This window comes from Mustela lutreola, chromosome 6 (assembly GCF_030435805.1).
Source record: "Mustela lutreola isolate mMusLut2 chromosome 6, mMusLut2.pri, whole genome shotgun sequence".
Taxonomy (NCBI): Eukaryota; Metazoa; Chordata; class Mammalia; order Carnivora; family Mustelidae; genus Mustela; species Mustela lutreola.
The window spans coordinates 20,582,751-20,600,423 of NC_081295.1; the positions used below are offsets into that span (position 1 = coordinate 20,582,751).

Genomic DNA, 17,673 nt, shown 5'->3' on the forward strand with positions numbered 1-17,673 from the left:
AGACTTTAAAATACGAATTGCTTTAAACCTGTTCCCTTTTGCCCTGCCAGATAGAAGAGCCAGGTTTCTGTCCGTAGCAGGTTGGGACCAGCTTGGGATCCAGACAGAGGCCAGAGAGGGGTCCAGAGAACAGACACATCGGCAAGCTGGGGCGTACTCGTGGCGATAGTACCAGCCGCAGATGGTAAACAGGAGGCAGTTAGAGCAATTTGGTGAGGCACAGAACTGGAGAAAACCCTCCACAGGTGGCCATCTAGATGGACAGGTGTTGGCAGCAGAATTGTCTGGCTGAGCAGGCCAAGGGGCAGATAGGAGGAGCACCGGCGGGAGGGACAAGACTCAGACAAGAAGCTGATGAAGAGATGAGTCCTGAATAGTGAGTTCGAACCAACCGCCAAGACAGGAGGGCCCAAGATAGGAGCTTGAGCCCAGGGAGTAAGAGGAAGCCCCTGGTGTGACGTCAGAGTCACACACTGAGGTAGGTCTGTGTGTCAGTGGCATGGAGCCTCGCCCATTCAGAGCCTGGGGTCCAGGTCACATGGCAGAGCTCGTGAACAGGGCTGAGTTGTCTGAGCTGAGTAGATTAGAGGGTGTCAGGTAGGTGATGAAACCCTCCTATACATACACAGTTGATTTTTTTTCTTTTTGTGAACTCTTTGGGTTCTTTTTTGGTCTGTTCCATCAGTTATTGCAGCTGGCTGAAGTGTTTTAAAATCTCTATTCTTTCCTCTAATTGATTGACTGTCCCCTCAGTTGTGATTTATTTGTGATATCCCTAAGCACATCTTGGTGAAACCTTACCAGGGATGAACCTACAAAGCCCCACTGTGCAGGGCCCTCCCTCCAGGTCAGTGTTGCTGCTCGGCGACGTTAGCACCACTGGGCATGGTCGCTCATCACGTCTGGGGCCTTCAGACTGAATTGTCACCTAGCCCAGGGCCTTCCATCTCGAGCAGCTATGCTTCGAGCGACAGATGCTTTGCTGAGGCCGCTGCTCTGTGTCTGTGACGTACCACTCTGATAGTCCCATGAAAATGCCCCAAGATGAGGGCGGTGCCCCAGGAAGAGAGGGTTAGGAGCATTGCTGTGAGGGCAGAGGTCCCCCCGGTTGTTCTCACTGATGTCCATGGGTTTCAGTCCTGAGCCCCACATCCTGTAGCACACTTGTGGGTGTTAGCCATGGGTGATTTTGAAGGTGAGACTAGAAGCCTGCGTTCAGATGAGGAGTCCTAATCTTTGCTTCTAGGGCTCACCATTACTAAAGACATCCTTCTTTGCAGATTGCATGTGGTCTCTGAAGAGCCGACCTCACTGTTGGGTGCATAAGGCCCCTTCTTGGAAGATGTAGGGGTGTTTGTGAAGTTGTGAAATGTGCCACTACTAAGTGTAGTCAGCATGTAAAGTGAGGGAAAGGAAGTGAGATGCTGTGTGGATCATTTATGTGAACCAAAGAAGGGGGGAAAACAACAATTCAGTCATTTGCATAGTTCTTCCAAATAAGATTCGCCAAGACCAAGTGAGATGGTTTCAGGGTCAGTCACGAGGCGGCGTGATGTAGTGGAAAGACTGTGTGGGCCTCAGGGACTTGACCAGGTCCTGCTGTGCCACCCGAGAGCTGTGTGATGTTGGCTGTAGGGGAAGCAGAGAGTCAGACGCAGAGTTGCAGCAGCGGTGAGTGAGGGGATGGGCGGGGGCCTGGGAAAATGATCCAGGAGGATCCCAGGACGGAGTTCGCAACTTCTGTTTCTTGTTCCTTCTTTCTTTGGGCAATACTGGCCAACGATTGGATAACTTCCCAGTGTGACCGGAACAGATCCATGCTTGGGCCAGAAGAATGGGCCGGGGGAAGTCTCCTTTCTATGACTTTAATTTTTCTGTTGCTCTTCATCAGGATTTAATGCCATAGTCATTTAAAACAAACAGAACGTTTGTGTGTTGGGGGGCTGGGCAGGGGGAGATTTTGTTCATCTCTGGAAGAATATTCTGAAAGTAGTCCTACTAAACTCGTGGTATGGGAAGCAGAAGTTTAAAAAATAAAGTAACAGTCATTTTGCCTATTATACGGTTATCAAATAAGGGCAAAATTTTTTTTTTCTTTACCAGAGAGTCTGACCCGTGTGTCAAGATGATGCTTATTGCAAAAAAGCAAATTTGATAGTGAGGTTACAAGTTTGAACAATCCTTAGGTATTGAAATGAAATAACTTCTATAACCTGTTCACAGAGTTTGGAAGTCCTCATGGGGATCCACAGTGAAGTTTTAGGTACGGGAGAGAACTCCCTGGCAATATGTCAGTAGTGCTTCTCACTATCTAACCCATGAATTGGAAGAACAAAAAATGTTGACAGTTACCATAATATTTACTGTATTTTCTCATATTCAGTTATATTTTTTAATGTAAATACTGGCCACTACCCAATTATGTAATTTTATTATTATTCTATTTTTGCAGTGGCTTAGAGGAAAATATAATTAGGCCTCCATGTTTTGTAGGTAGTAAATACACCAATGACGGATGCCGTGTAATGTTTTTTGAAGGAAAAAGTAAAAAGCTTCAGAAACAATTTCAAGGCCAGCAGAACAAGATGTCTCAGGGTGGGAAAAAGCACTTGTTTGGTTTCTTTTTGTTGTTGTTGTTCCAAGTTTTTCTTTTTTTTTTTTAAATAGCCCTTATTATTTTTTTTTTTTTTAGAGCAGGTGACTGCAAGAATAAGGGGAAAGTACAGAGATTTCCCAAATATCTGTGTTCCCCTATATGCATAGCGTCCCCCATTATCAATACCCTCACCAGAGTTGGACAGTTGTTAAAATTGAGGAACCTAAGTTGACACAGCAGTAGCCCCCCAAATCCATAGTTTACATTAGCGTCCACTCTTGGTGTTGTATGCTGGATCGAAGTACGACCACAAGTATCTGCCATTATGCTATTATATAGAGTATTTTCACTGCCCTAACAATCCTCTGTGCTCTGGTTGTCCATCCTTCCCTCACCCCTAACTTCTGGCAAACTCTGATCTTTTTTTTTTTTTTTTTTTTTTTTTAAGAAAATCAAATTCCCTAAACTCAGATCTCTAGGACAGTGGTTACAGTTTATGTATTTTTCCCCCAAGCAGTCTACCAAATAGGAGAGAAAACCCAACATAAAAAACTTTGCTAAATTCATTTGTTTTGAAATAGTTTTCTTATCACTTTTAATTTTTGAGTAGGAAATAAGAAAAGCTTTTAGAATAAACATTACTGAAATGGAACAAATTTAATAAGAGTTCTTATTTTGTCTTAACGATGGCTGTGGTATCATGATCAGGGACTCCTGAGAGAGTCTGAAGTTGGAGGAGAAAAGTAATCTCAGAGCTTACTCTTAAAAGAGGTAAAAAGATGAAGAATTGGGGCGCCTGGGTGGCTCAGTCGGCTAAACCTCTCCTTTCAGCTCAGGTCATGATCCCAGAGTTCTGGGATTGAGCCCCATGTCGTGCTTCTTGCTTAGTGGGAAGCCTGCTTCTCCCTTTTGTCCCCACTTGTGCTCTCTCTCGCTATCGCTTTCAAATAAATAAGTAAAAATCTTTAAAAAAAAAAAAAAGATGAAGAATTATGTTAAGGTCAGGAGCCCGGTGTCTGGGAGATGAGTGGAATTAAGATTATTTTGCAGGAAGAAAGAAAAGGTGGTTTGAGAAATCAGGCCAGGCAGCAGTAATGCAATGGAGCAAACTTGACAAACTTCTCAGGAGCACAGGACACCTTGTGGTTGGGTCAGGTTGGGAGATCAAGGCCAGCACTGCTGCCAGCAGCAACTTGTGTAATTTAGCAAACAGTCATTGCACTTTGAGTGGCATCTCAGGTTCCCTTGCAGTGCAGTTGGTACCACCTTCTGAGTGAGAGCTCACCACGATGGGAAGGTTTACCTTCCCATCACTGCTGAATGTTCCACATGAATCTGTACAGAGAATAAAGGGCGTCATGTTGGGTCTTCAGTGGTTATCAGGTTTAGAGGAGGTTGTTGGACAGAGCAAGCACTCAAGTCTAAGACAAAGGTCTGAGCTGAGGACTCCACCTGGGTCAGAATGCCTGGAAGGGGTTGCTGAGGGAGGCAGGTCCAGGGTGAGGAGTGAAAAGGAAAATGATGATGATCATGAGGATGTCTACAAAGGTGTGTGTGTGTGTGTGTGTAGATGAATAATGTATTTATATTTTTTACTATATATTATATTGATGTAATTTTATATATGTATAATATTCTATAATAAATATATTTGTTATTATGTATTATTTATATTCCTACAAAGAGAGATGCATATGCATCAGTTCTATACATATATTACAGATATACACACACAGAGAAGGGAATGGGGGGAAAAAGAGGGTAAGAAATACAACCCCCTGTACCCATCCTGCAACATAAGAACTAGAATATCACCATTACGTTGGGAATCCTTATGGGTTCCACCCTGGCCATATTCCTCTCTCCTGGTACCAGTGCTGAATAATTTTGTGTTTGTTATTTCCTGGCTTATCTGTCTAAGTATGTTTCCCTACGGCTTTTCTATGTAATCTATTATTAAGTTTTGTTTGCCCTGGGCATATATAGATATGGATATATAGACATGTAGTATTGTACCATTTGCTTTTTTTTTTTTTTAATCAGTCATTTAAGATTCATCCCTGTTGCTGCATGAAATGGCAAACATGAAATTCACTTATCTCTACTGCTATATGGTCTTATATTGTGGGAACATACCACAATTTATGTATCCAGTCTCCTCTCAATGGGCATTTGGGTCATTTCCAGTGTTGTGCCATTTTAAGCAGTGCTGCTGTGAACATTCTTGTATGTACATCCTCCTGCAAGCAAACTCTTAGGGCAGGTGCCTAAGAGAAGAATTTTGGTGTCTTAGAGTATGTGCATCTTCAGCTTTACTGGATAATACCAAATTATTTTTCCAAAGTGGTTATATTTGGACATTCCATTTGACATTCCCATGAGTAAACATGTTAACTTTTAAGAGAAGGGGAAGTCTGAAGTGCAGAATTCATTAAACGTTGGAGAAGAAAAGGATATCATTAGGGTCTGATGAAGTACAACTTACCATCAAAATGTGCGGTACAGAGAGCTGGGGATATGAAGAAAAAGATATGGGTTTTAAACAGGCACTGTGGATAGGGTGATAGGTTATCTCGTGTGGACTATAGTCAAGTTGTCATTAAGTGGCACAGTTCCATCTCCGTAGAAATGAATTCCCCATTTGTCCACATTTTTACTCCATTTTCCCTGATCAGCAGGAATCTTTAGTGCTCTATCTGGGGAGCAGATAGATGCTTCTGGGCATTTAAGTATACGGTTTCCACCTCACACTGATGGCGGCATGGATTCTAATAAAGTTTTCAAAACAGACAAAGAGGCACACAGGCATTTTGGATATTACTTTCCTCCAAAAGTAAGAGATTTTTCTTTCTTTCTTTCTTTCTTTTTTTTTGAAAGATTTTATTTATTTATTTCACAGACACAGATCACAAGTAGGCAGAGAGGCGGGGGGGGGGCGGGGGTGGCAGGGAACAGACTCCCTGCTGAGCAGAGAGCCGGATGTGGGGCTTGATCCCAGGACCCTGAGATCATGACAGGAGCCGAAGGGAGAGGATTTAACCCACTGAGCCACCCAGGCGCCCATAAGAGATTTTTCTGACAGGCATGCTTTATACCTTATAAATTCGGTCAGCTTACACAGGATTCAATATTGCTGACTCTTCTATGTCGTAGGGTTATTTGCCAAAAACCGAGAGCTGCACTGTTGCTGCTCAGTCACGTGACCTGAGTAAAATGGGCACATGGCATTTTGAAGAGGAAATTAACTATGAAACATGACACAGTCCTGGGTGAGCATGTTGGCCTTATTGTTGTAAGTTCTGACTGCTCTGACACATAAAACGGATAGGACTTGTTTTCTTTTCAAAGAATTTCCGTTCTTCCAAATCTAGATTTTAATGAGGATAACTTCTTTTGTTGGCATTCCTAGGAAACTGAAAGTAAGAGCACTGAACCATTCACAGCACTTGCTGTCTGGGGTCTCAGAAGTGCAGCCTCTTTGAACTTGTTATTTTGGGATGACCCTTCATTAATAGTATTCATCGGACTTATTTGCTTCTAGGCCTAAGAGCTCAGGGATGGTGGCATTTTCAAAATATTTTCATTATAGTTTTTTTTTTTTTTTTAATCATCTGTTGATTGGTATTGTCTATTTGAAGCTTTCAAATACACAGTGGTGACAGTATGTATTTGGGAAAGCAGCATGTTACACTCATGATGTGCACTGGATGTTAGGTGCGACTAATGAATCACTGAACACTACATCAGAAACCAGCAATGTACAATCTAGTGGCTAACTGAACATTAAAAAAACAAAAACAAAACAAAAACCATGATTTGCTCCCAAAGCTGCAAAGAACCACCAGTGTTTCATGGTTTGAGGGCTCATTATGTAAACTATGACATGTCTACTCTTGGAATATAATCTGTTAATTAAAATGATTGGAAAAATTGTTAAATAAGTTAGACAAATGTTTAGTTTGATACCAAATAGTGGAGTATGATCGTAATTTTGCAAAGCATAATGCATACCTAGGAAAAACCTATGACAATTATACCAAAATGCTAAGTTGTATTTGGGTTATGAGATTACAGGGATTTTTGTCTGAGTGTTTGTTAATGTGGTTATATTACTTTTATAATAAAATTAATTAAAAGGCTGGACTTAAGAGAGATCAATCTGGATTCAAATTGCCACTCTACCATTAACCAGCTGTTTGACCTTGGGCAAGCTACTTAACCGGCTTCCTCAGGAGTTCAAGATGTTATATCTGCCCCCATAGGGTTGTTGCTAGTCAGGTAATATTCCCAAGCACCCCGCCCCTGGTGCAAGTAGCTAGTGTGGCTGTTCCTGTCCTCTGCAGCTTCCCCTTCTCTTGTGAAACAGGCTTTGCCCAGTACACACCCAACAGCCATGAGTGATGCTCCTTTATTATCTGGTTTCTATTTCGTCCAGTTGGAGCCTCACTCTGATGTCAGTAAACACTTTTGACCTCTCGGAACTTCTGTTTTAGCAGTGACAACTGATGGTTATTTTAGAGAAGTGATTGGTAAGAATGTTTGGCCTTATGTGACAGGAGGGGAAATTTGAGGAACTGGACTTCCTAAAAGTTTGAGAATTTCAGCTGTTCAAATATATATATATATTTATTTGACTGAAACATGCTTCCTTATTTGAGGACATCTTAATATCCCTTGGCTAATAAGGAGGGAACATGTTATATGCTTACTAAACAGACTGGTGATTTTCTTGGCTCTGTCAAGTTCTTTTAAGAGAAAAATACAAATAATGTATAAGAGAAGATTTAGCAGGATCCCCAGGGGCTGTGTGTGAGCCCTAGGATGTTAACCAAGCTTCCTGATGATAGGAGGTGATCATGTTCAGCAGCTGGTATAAACAGGGCCAGAGCTGCTCAATGAGATCCTAATTTTTAACTTATTTCAGGGTAAGTTTATTCAGGCTAGGAGAGGAAAACTCATTTCTTTTTCCTTTTCTTTTTTGAAGATTTTATTTTTAAGTAATCCCTATACTCAATGTGGGGCTTGAAATCACAACTCTGAGATCAAGAGTCACATGCTCTGCTGACTGAGCCAGCCAGGCACCCTGAGAACTCATTTCTTTTTCTTTTTTTTTTTTTTTTTAAGATTTTATTTATTTATTTGACAGACAGAGATCACAAGTAGGCAGAGAGGCAGGCAGAGAGAGAGGAGGAAGCAGGCTCCCTGCTGAGCAGAGAGCCCGATGTGGGGCTCGATCCCAGGACCCTGGGATCATGACCTGAGGCGAAGGCAAAGGCAACCCACTGAGCCACTCAGGTGCCCCGAGTACTCATTTCTTAAGCGTAAGAGCCAGCTATAGATGGACCAGGTGCTGGAAAATGTTATCTTGCCCTGGTTTAGGGTATATCCTTAGCAAAGGCCCAAAGAAGGATGCCCATATGCACGGGGCCCAAGTCATTCCATCTACTTGGACCGTTCTCAGAGTATTTGAGATCTCCCCTAGACTCTTAGAATCTGAAGACAGGAGTACATTCCTGACCTCCTCAAGGCTAGGATCCAGGTCTGTGCACTCCCAGTTCATGTCCTGTTTAGAATAGCAGACTCTCCGTCTGCCTCCAGCTGTCTTTGTACAAGTCACTGGACATGCTGAGCCTCACTTTTGTTGTAAGAGGAGAGGTTTAATCTCTAAGTACTCTTTTGGGTCCCAAGTCCAAAAATTCAGCAATTCCCTTGGCTATTTTCTTCTTCTCCTTCTTCTCCTTCTTTCTCCTTTTTCTACATGCCAGCATCTTGAGAGGTGTAAGTAATTAACTATAGGAAATCAACTATAAATTCTTGTTCCTTCAAGTTTGAGGCTCGGAATCAGGCCTCCTGTCTTCTGTGGATGGCTTGGTAGGGTCATGGTCTTTCTGCTAAGGCCACAGTTCCCCATGGCATGGTGTTCTTGGCCCTATGAAGGTCAAAGATGGTATGGCATGATGCCAACTGGAATGCAGTGGCAGGAGGTTCCTCACTGGTGAAACAAGCTGCTGTAGCCCTTTAAGAAGGAGAATCGAGCAGAAACAAGAAATGAAGGGCATACAGACTGTATGGGAAGAAGGGCAGTTCTCTCTACTTGCAGGTGACATGACTGTTTACACAGACAAGTCCTAAGGAATATAAAACCACTTCTAGCGAGAACTAATGAACTTAGTAAAGTCATAGGATATGAGGTCAATATACAGAAATCAATCGTATCTCTATGTATTAGCAGCTAATAGGTGGAAAATGAAGCTAAGAAACAACTCTAACAGCAACAGAAACACATAAAACACTTAAAAATAAATGTAACAAAACTATCAGCTGGTGCAGTTTCTGAGGGCATTTAAGGGTAATGGGTGCTAACGGTCACAGACAGTTGTGCAGGGATTGGACTTGGTTTTTGTAGCTGTTATCATTTCTCAAGGGGAAAATCTGTATCAACTTGCATCATTGTTTAGCATCATCAAGATGTGGATTGTAATATCATCTTATATTCAATAAGCCATGTAGCCCTCCTACGGCCACTTCACGATTTACCTGGTACCAAGCAATACCTCTTTTGCACTTTGGGTATAGAGTGAAGTCTTGAGTGATTTATAGGGCCACATTAAATCTCATGCATAAGATGTTCACTCAGAAAGTTGTGATTTTTCTTTATTATTTGTTCTTACTTCTCTCCAGGGTGTGATGAGGCATTTAATCCACCAGACAGCAGGAGGGTCTATGTAATGAATTTTTATATGCCCCGGTCATTTTAATGTAATCGTCCTTGTTTTAAAAGGCTTCATTAAGTCTATTGTTAGGATTGTAAAACTACCTAAGAGAGACACGAGGGCTTTTCCCATTTTCAGAATTCAACAGACAGTTTCTTAATTGCACTGCTTTGGGTGAATGGTAATTAAATGGGTTGGGAGAATGTGCAATATTTATTTATAGTAACAGACATGTCATGTATTTATAGTCATTACTGCACAGTGTACTTGATAACATTCTTTAGGGGAAAAGGGGTCATGACTATTAAAAGTAGTTCCAATAACTGTTTTTGGCAGGTCTTTGAATCTAGCTGTGAATATTAACAGATTCAGGTACTTTTATATTAAAATACCACACATAGTAAACCTCTTGCAAGGAAACTGTACTTGCAAAATTCTAAATATACTTTTAACATTTTAAATTTAAAATATTTAAACATGTTTGCCAGTGTCAGTAGTCTTTGGAGTGTTATAATGTACCTTAATTTTGATAAGATGATAGGAGAGTGACTATTCCTTGGTTCTTAAATTTGGTAATAAGTACAGTTTTAACATCGTATTCTTAATGTCCTCTGACATGGTAGATTTGTCAAGCAGGTAGGAGAGAAATTTCCATCAAATATTGAGGATCTTAATACCAACTAAACCACTGGTTGGGGGCCTCTTAGAGGACCAGATGAAAGCTAGGGGAGTCCTCCATTGAGAAAAACCCGTGCACACATACACAGAAACACAAATACGGTATGCTACCTCAGGAGGTCTGTGGACTAAGTTCCTGAATGCCTCTTCATGGACCCAAAGATGTGAATCCTTGATCTATATGCAAATTGTACAAACAGCCCCTTCTGTTTTGCACATACCCCATGTCTAGGCTCTCCACTGCCCATGTCTGCAAATTCATTTTCATTTATACCTTTTTGCCATAGGACATTTTTACTCAGTCTCCGTTACCAGTTAGTTCAGTCTAAATGCAACAGAAATAGATCCCTTTCCCACCACTACTGATCTCTATCTCATCTTGTCTTTTCTTCAGTCCATATAGGTGGTCACCATCTTCTCCCTCTACCCTGTCTCCCCAAAAGCTGGAACAAGTGTGCTGTCTTACCCCATGTCACTCATATATTGATAACCATCTTGTCACATGTTCTTTGCACTGCTTTCATCCCTTCCTTGTTTATCAACACCATCCTGCTACAAGCCTCAAACATCACTCCTATAAATGGGCCCAGCCTCCCCTCCCTAAACTTCCTCTGTCCCACCCCTCACTTGGGACTCCCTCTTCCCTGTGTGTGGCCTGCCTTACACAGGCACACTTTTACCTTGCCCCGACCCCTCTTGGACACCTTTGGGGGTTCTCTATCACAGCACACAGAAGGTTAAAAACCACCAGCTCTTTAATTATGGGGGCTGGCTCTCCTCCCATTTCCCGCAGAGACTGTTTCTTTCCCCCAAGCGCCTTGCCTGTCCCTATCCAGCCACTCCTCTCCTGTCTTCCTGCAGTGCCAACAGCTCTGGCCCTCCAAGAGAGTGCCTAGGACAGATGATCAGTCTGCTGATAGGCAGTGGTTGGGCATCTCAGGTTTTCTGTGCATAGTCACTGAACCTGGCAGGAAGATGGGTCCCCAGGTCTGGGCAAAACCTTACTTCTATGGAAGTCTGTACTTCTGTTCATTTAGTAACTTTTCCCTACCATCTAGCTCAGTTGAGTCATTACTGAAGTAAAGATACTTCAGAAATAGCTTTTTAAAAAAGAGCATGGGGGCCTCCTACACTGTTGATAGGAATGCAAGCTGGTGCAACCACTCTGGAAAACAGTATGGAGGTGCCTCAAAGAGTTAAAAATAGAGCTACCCCACGACTCAGCATTTGAACTACTGGGTATTTACCCCAATGATACAAATGTAGTGATCCAAAGGGACACATGCACCCCAATGTTTATAGCAGTAATGTCCACAATAGCCAAATGATGGAAAGAGCCTGGATGTCCATCAACAGATGAATGGATAAAGAAGATGTGGGATACACACACACACACACACACGCACACACACGCACATACACAATGGAATATTATGCAGCTATCAAAAAGTGAAATCTTGCTGTTTGCAACAACATGGATGGAACTAGAGGGTATTAGGCTAAGTGAAATAAGTCAGAGACAATTATTATCGTATCTTACTGATATGAGGAATTTGAAAAATAAGACAGAGGATCATAGGGGAAGGAAGGGAAAAATGAAACAAGACAAAAACCAGAGAGGGAGACAAACCATAAGAGACACTTAATCTCAGGAAACAAACTGAGGGTTGCCGGAAGAGAAGGGGGTGGGAAGGATGGCGTGGTGTGGTGATGGGCATTGGGGAGGGTACGTGCTGTGGGGAGCGCTGTGAGTTGTGTAAGACTGATGATTCACAGACCTGTACCCCTGAAACAAATAATACAGTATATGTTGATTTTTTTAAAAAGCGTGGGGGCAAGGGACTAGGAGGATACTATGAAGCAAATAAATCTGTGGCTTCCCGCACGTGCACCTTCTCATCTTCCCCTGCTGGTCTGCAGGCCAGCAGCCCTCACTCACTCACCAGGGAGCATGGCCTGTCATCTGCTCCTCTTTGTGTCCTAACACGAGACAAGGGTGGGCCTAAGTGTCTGGTAAGGGATGTGTGCAGGTGCCACAGTGCATCTCTCACGGTATTTGATAGTTTCACAGGGAAGTGACCTCTGACATGATCTCCAGCCACCTCATTGGCAGCTGGGCAAGCTGAGGGTCAGGGAGGTTAAGTGACCTGTCCAAGGTCAGACAGCAATAAAACCAGCTATTGAACCTATGTTTTCTGACTCCTAGTCTCTGTCTTTGCTACACTTCAAGTGCTCTACCCACTTTGTACTTTTCAGGTTCTTTCACATATGTTTTTCCATTAGCTTTCACCACAAACCAGTAAGATAGGTTGAGCCAGTATTATTCTCACACATCAGAGGAGATAAAAATAGTGACTTATTTTAGACCGAGAACCATGTGGCTAATAAGTGACATCGTTGAGGTTAGAGCCTGAGGATGATAGCAAGTTAAAACTGTTTTGGAAATCTGGTTTTGAGCTCTGGAATCCTTCCTTCCTTGATGTAAATATTAAAAAAAAGTTAGGATTTTCTATTTTCTAACAGTTTCTAGTTTAGTGGCTCATTTCCTGAAGTATGTTCTGAAGTACACAGGTCCCGCCAGATACTCAGTGAAAAATGGGTTGCATGGCCAGAGAATCTGGGCAAAGCTGCTTGGTATATGCCCCTCTTGAGGATTCCCTATACATATTAGCATTTAAAGGTTCTGACAAGTCCTACTGCAAGGAAAACTATTGAATGTACTTTTTTTTTTTTAAATCAGCAAAACACACATGACGAGATTTACCATCTTAGCCATTTTTCATTGAACAGGTTAGTGGCGTTAAGTATATTCGCTTTGTTGTTCAACTCGTCTCCAGAACTCTTTTCATCTTGCAAAGCTGAAACTCTGCACCCCTTAAGTAACAATTCTCCCCTCCCCCAGCCCCTGGCCACCATCATTCTACTTTCTGTCGCTGTGAATTTGACTACCCTTGGGTGCCTCACATAAATGGAATCATACAGTCTTATCTTTTTATGGCTGACTTATTTCACTTAGCAACATGTTGTCAAGACTGATCCATGTGATAGCATGTCAGGACTTCCTTCCTTTGTAAGGCTGAGTAATATTCCGTTGTATGGATAGTCCGTGTTTATTTATCCAGTCAACACAAGTTGACTCTTGAGTTGCTTCCGCCTTCTGACTGCTGGGAATAATATTGCGGCAAACATGGGTGTACAAATATTTCTTCAAAAGTTTACTTTCAGGGTGCCTGGGCTAAGTTCATTAAGCATCTGACTCTTGATTTTGGCTCAGGTCATGATCTCAGGGTTTGTGAGATCAAGTCCTGCCATCAGACTCCACGCTGGGCATGGGGCCTGCTTAAGATTCTTTCTCCCTCTCCCCCCACACCCCATGCTCTCTCTTTCTCCAAAAAGAAAAAAAAAAAAAAAAAAAAAGAATTTACTTCTGTTCTTTTGGATATATACCCAGAACTGAAATGACTGAATCATATGATGATTCTGTTTTTAGTTTTTTATGCAACCACCATTGTTTAACATATTTTTTTACCCAAGTTTCACAGATTCATTTGACCACAGAATTCTTTTTCCACATTGTACCTTTGAGTATCCCCCAGAACCCAGGCCTCCCAGAAAACACTGGGAAATCCTGAGCCTGGGATTATTTCTGCTTGTGCCAAGGATTTCCTCCTGTTCCAAGGAGCCGGCAGACCTCAGGATGCTGGCCGGCCATTTCAGCCCTAAAGCTGCCAGCCCACGAGCGAAGTCAGCAGGGTGGTCCCCGGAACTGCAGAAGCCGAGGAAGCTCACAGGATACACAACAGACTGCAGCCCGGGTTCCTCCGCCTGGAACTGACGCTGTGAACTTGGCACCGGCCGAGAGGCTGCCGTGGCGGCACGTAGGCGGCACTGGTTAGGTTGGTACCTTTGTTCAGCGGGACAGCGAAGAAGAGCCACCCCCGGCCTACACGCAGGAAGGGCCCTGGAGAGGGTTTCATAGTGAGAAGTGTTGGAAAAATGGCAAAAGCCATCATTTCCCTCATTCCTCAAGGAGGAAGGAATGCCACCTGGTCAAAACCGTGTGTGGAAGAGCTCATCCACTTGTTGTGCTGACTCTGTCTAATTGGCCCTTAATGTGGTTCCTAAATAATTGAGGGATAGTTGTAAATACGATCGTTGTGTGGGTAGGTAGAAATGCCAACCGAGTCGATGCGCTTTCCACAGATGGAAAAAGGGGATATGGGGCAAAGGAAGTAAGGTAAGGAAAGAAGAAAAATCCCAACCCCAAAAGCCGCTGAACATGTCAGCTATCCTTGTGGTCGGCCTCTCTCCTGGACAAGCTCAGGAGGGGCCGCCCTTGGTGACTTGAAGGAGATACTACATGATTGAACACCCCACATGCTCAGTGTTATTTCTGTCTACCCTGGTTTGAAAACTGGCACGGGCCTGAGTGGTCTTAGGGGCGCCTGAAAGAGAACAGATCAGGAGGTTACAGAGCTGCTGTAGCTCCGTCAGGCTGTTCGCGTGTTGATAAGGATGAGGACATAGACAGAAGATAAAAATACGGAGTGGATCTGTAGCTGCAGAGAGCTCGAAGCTGCCTCCAGGAAGCCCGCTGGGCCACCTGTATCTTCGCGCCCTTGCCCCAGAGCAGGTAATGATAGCCGGCACCGTGGGTTGAGAATTTCATCAGCTCTCTGGGATCCTTAGATGAAAGCAGCTACTGATACACAAATTATTATTATAGGAGACTTTATGTTCTGTAAATAAATACTATGGCTTATTCTCTTGGACTCCTTTGCTTTTAATGAGTTCAGACTTGGCCTTGCTCATTGGCCAGTTTCCAGCCATGCTGTTCCCCTGGGATCGCAGCTCCATATGGAGGTACTTAGGTGAAGGCGAAGGAGCCCTGACGGAACCATATGACCTGGGGCGATCTGCTTCCCCTCACCGGGCCCCGGCTTTGTTATCGCCGCCGGTCCTTTGCTGAGGTTCCTTCCAGCTCACTAGGTAGATGATATTTATCAAAGATTAAACACAAAAAGAATTCACCTTCAAATTAAAAATGTTTATCAAGTGCCTTTTATGAGCTAGGCACTGTGGTAGGTGTTTGGGATAAATCCTGAATGAGGCAGCTTATTCCAGTTAGGGGAGAGGAAATGAAATAATAGGCAGTAAACGTTAATGCATAAGTGAGTTATATTGTTGTTAGAAGGTGATGTGTTTGGTCCAAAAACAAAATAGTGTGGTAAGAGGGATAGAGAACACAGGCAGGAGTGCAATTTAAAAAACGTTAACAAAGAGGAACTTTTCCATGACAGTTGTTAGAAAATCAAGTCCATTGTTAATCGGAAGTTATAAACATCTCCCTTGGAGATTTTAGGAAAAGAACATTCTACTCTTCTTTTTAGATTCAGGGATATTCTCGTTCAGATGTAGCAGGATTAACCAGATAATCCTTTTGAAGGCTTTCTTTTCCAGTGATTTAGTTGTTTGTGCAGGGATAGCTCCAGAATTTATGCATATGTGCGTGTGCGTGTGTGTGGTGTGTGCATACATACACACATGTATAGATAGGTGTTTACACACGTGTGCACACACACGTACTTCTGTTTAAGGAGCACTACAAGCCAGAGTTGGGTGAACCCAGCTGCTGGCACATCTCCCAGCAAACTTTTAAAAGGTCAGCTGTTGGGCCATAATAATATAGCCCTCCCATCCTGCCATTTTCCAGGGGAAGAACTGGAACACAGAAATGCTAGTGACTCACCAGAATCCGCGTGAATCAGGGATGGGTAATAGGACCTGGCTCCGGCCCTTGGACCGTCAGTCTCCCGCCTCGAGTGCCTCCCTACATTCCTTTTACAATGAGGCAGACAGCTTGGTTGTTTTGACTTCCCCTCCCCTTTTGCTTATGAGCCACCTCCACTCCCAAGTCTGGATAATTAAATAATAATAAGACTGGTTTAATACTCTAACCTTTATGCATCCAGAGCCCCACGGTCCGGATTCAGGATGATGTTAGAGTCAAGCAGATACAGTCCAGGGGTGACAATTGCAAACAGCAGATTCTTTGTGTTTGTCAGGGCACCAGTGGGGACACAGAAACTACAGCAATACCTCAAGCCCCTCGTTCTCCCATCAGACTTCCTCACACTCTACAGCGCGTGTACACTTACTGCCTTTTCCTAACCATGACCCATTTCTTTTCCACCTTCCCTTCTTATGCTGCATCATAAGATACCCCCCAGGGAGGCCAAGATCAGGACTTTCCCAGAAGGGCAGGCGAAGGGAAGAACCAGCGAAGCCAAGTCAGAATCCACCTTTGCGGCTGGGGGAAGAGAGCCTGAAAGCAGGCCTTCTTGATTTCCACTCCCGTCACACCACTGTTCATGCTGTGCTAGTCTTTCTTCTGTAGTGCCCCATGTGATTTACACCTCACAGAAATCCTGGGTGGTCGGTATTGATAGCTTCATTTTGCTGCTGAAATAAACTAAGCCTGAGAAGTCAAGTAACTTGTGTGGTGTGCTCTTTAGACAATGCTAGGATTTGAGCCCAGTTCTGTCTCGTTATAGAAGCGGTGCTCTTGGTCCTACACGGGCGCTGCCTCTAAGTAACGTAAATCCCAGAGGCTCCATGTTCTTTCAGTTGCAGATCTGTTTGGGTGGGAAGCGCAAGTACAAAACTAAGTCTTTGGTGTTTGTTTGAGGCAGTTAAATCTGCTCTCAGCAAAGATTTTGGAAGCATAGGAGCTAACTGGAGAAGAGGATGTTCCCCTGAAGTGGAGTGGAATCTTTGTCTTATTAGAAACCAGAACGGTCTCGGCCTCATTGCCCACAGCCCAGAGAGAGCCCAGGAGGTTCTGTGAACCACTGGTCCCACACATCCGAGGCCATCTCTTCCTGACTCAGTCTTCTTAGCAGATTTTACAACCTGCTAATGTTGGGCCTGGCAGTCTAAGGAAATTCCTGCAGTGCTCAGAGATGGCAGCATGAAGGAGCTTCCAAAGATACAGGAAATTTGAGCAGTTCCTTTGTCACAAGTATAAAATACATTTTCTGACAGACACACAGGTTCAGCGTGTGGATTCGTGAACTTAATAAATTCACAAATAAGAAGCTTAAGGGTAAGAGTATACAAGGAATGCATTTTGTGGCTCCCTCATTTGGGCGGGGAGAGGAAAGGGTCCGAACTGGAAGAAGGATTAAGAGACCAGAGAAGCAAAATAGCTAAACCTAAACAAATACAAATACAAATCCGAAATAATGAATGAGAGCACATAAGGCAAAACAGATAAGACAGTGAACAGGGAAAGGCAAGCTAGAGCAGAGCTACGCATGAGCTGAGGATGAAGGACATGTGACAGAGAAATGTACTGGAGATGAAAAGACAAAGACACAGAGCCACAGAGCCACAGGCAAGAATGTCTCCCAGTGTTAAAGATGCTAAACAGAGGGGTGGGGGTAGTAGTCAGCCTTTCCCCTAAGTTTCAGTAGAAAGTTAAGCCTAGTATACAGGAGGGTTTTCACTTGAGTTCTCTTTCCACAGGCCTGAGATTATATTTGTTGGGTCAAGAGAAAAATCATTTGAAAGTAGAGGCACTAACACTTATCATCATCCAAATTGCCCCTTAATAAACTAGGAGAACTAGAGCAAAGTGAAATGAGCTTAAAATAGATTCAATGGCAATGACCCAGCCAATGATGT

General features: G+C 43.3%; 1 protein-coding gene across 6 annotated transcripts in view; it reads left to right on the forward strand.

Annotated features, from left to right (window-relative positions):
• The window catches only part of FYN (FYN proto-oncogene, Src family tyrosine kinase), a 209,934-nt gene that overhangs the window by 36,540 nt on the left and 155,721 nt on the right, over positions 1-17,673 (forward strand). The window contains exon 1 of one of the 6 annotated variants that reach the window (XM_059176824.1): positions 1,543-1,671. The exons of the other annotated variants lie outside the window; for them this stretch is intronic. The gene's annotated coding sequence lies outside the window, so the exon portion shown is untranslated. Of the gene's footprint in view, positions 1-1,542; positions 1,672-17,673 lie in introns of those variants that run through there. 6 annotated transcript variants of the gene reach the window in all.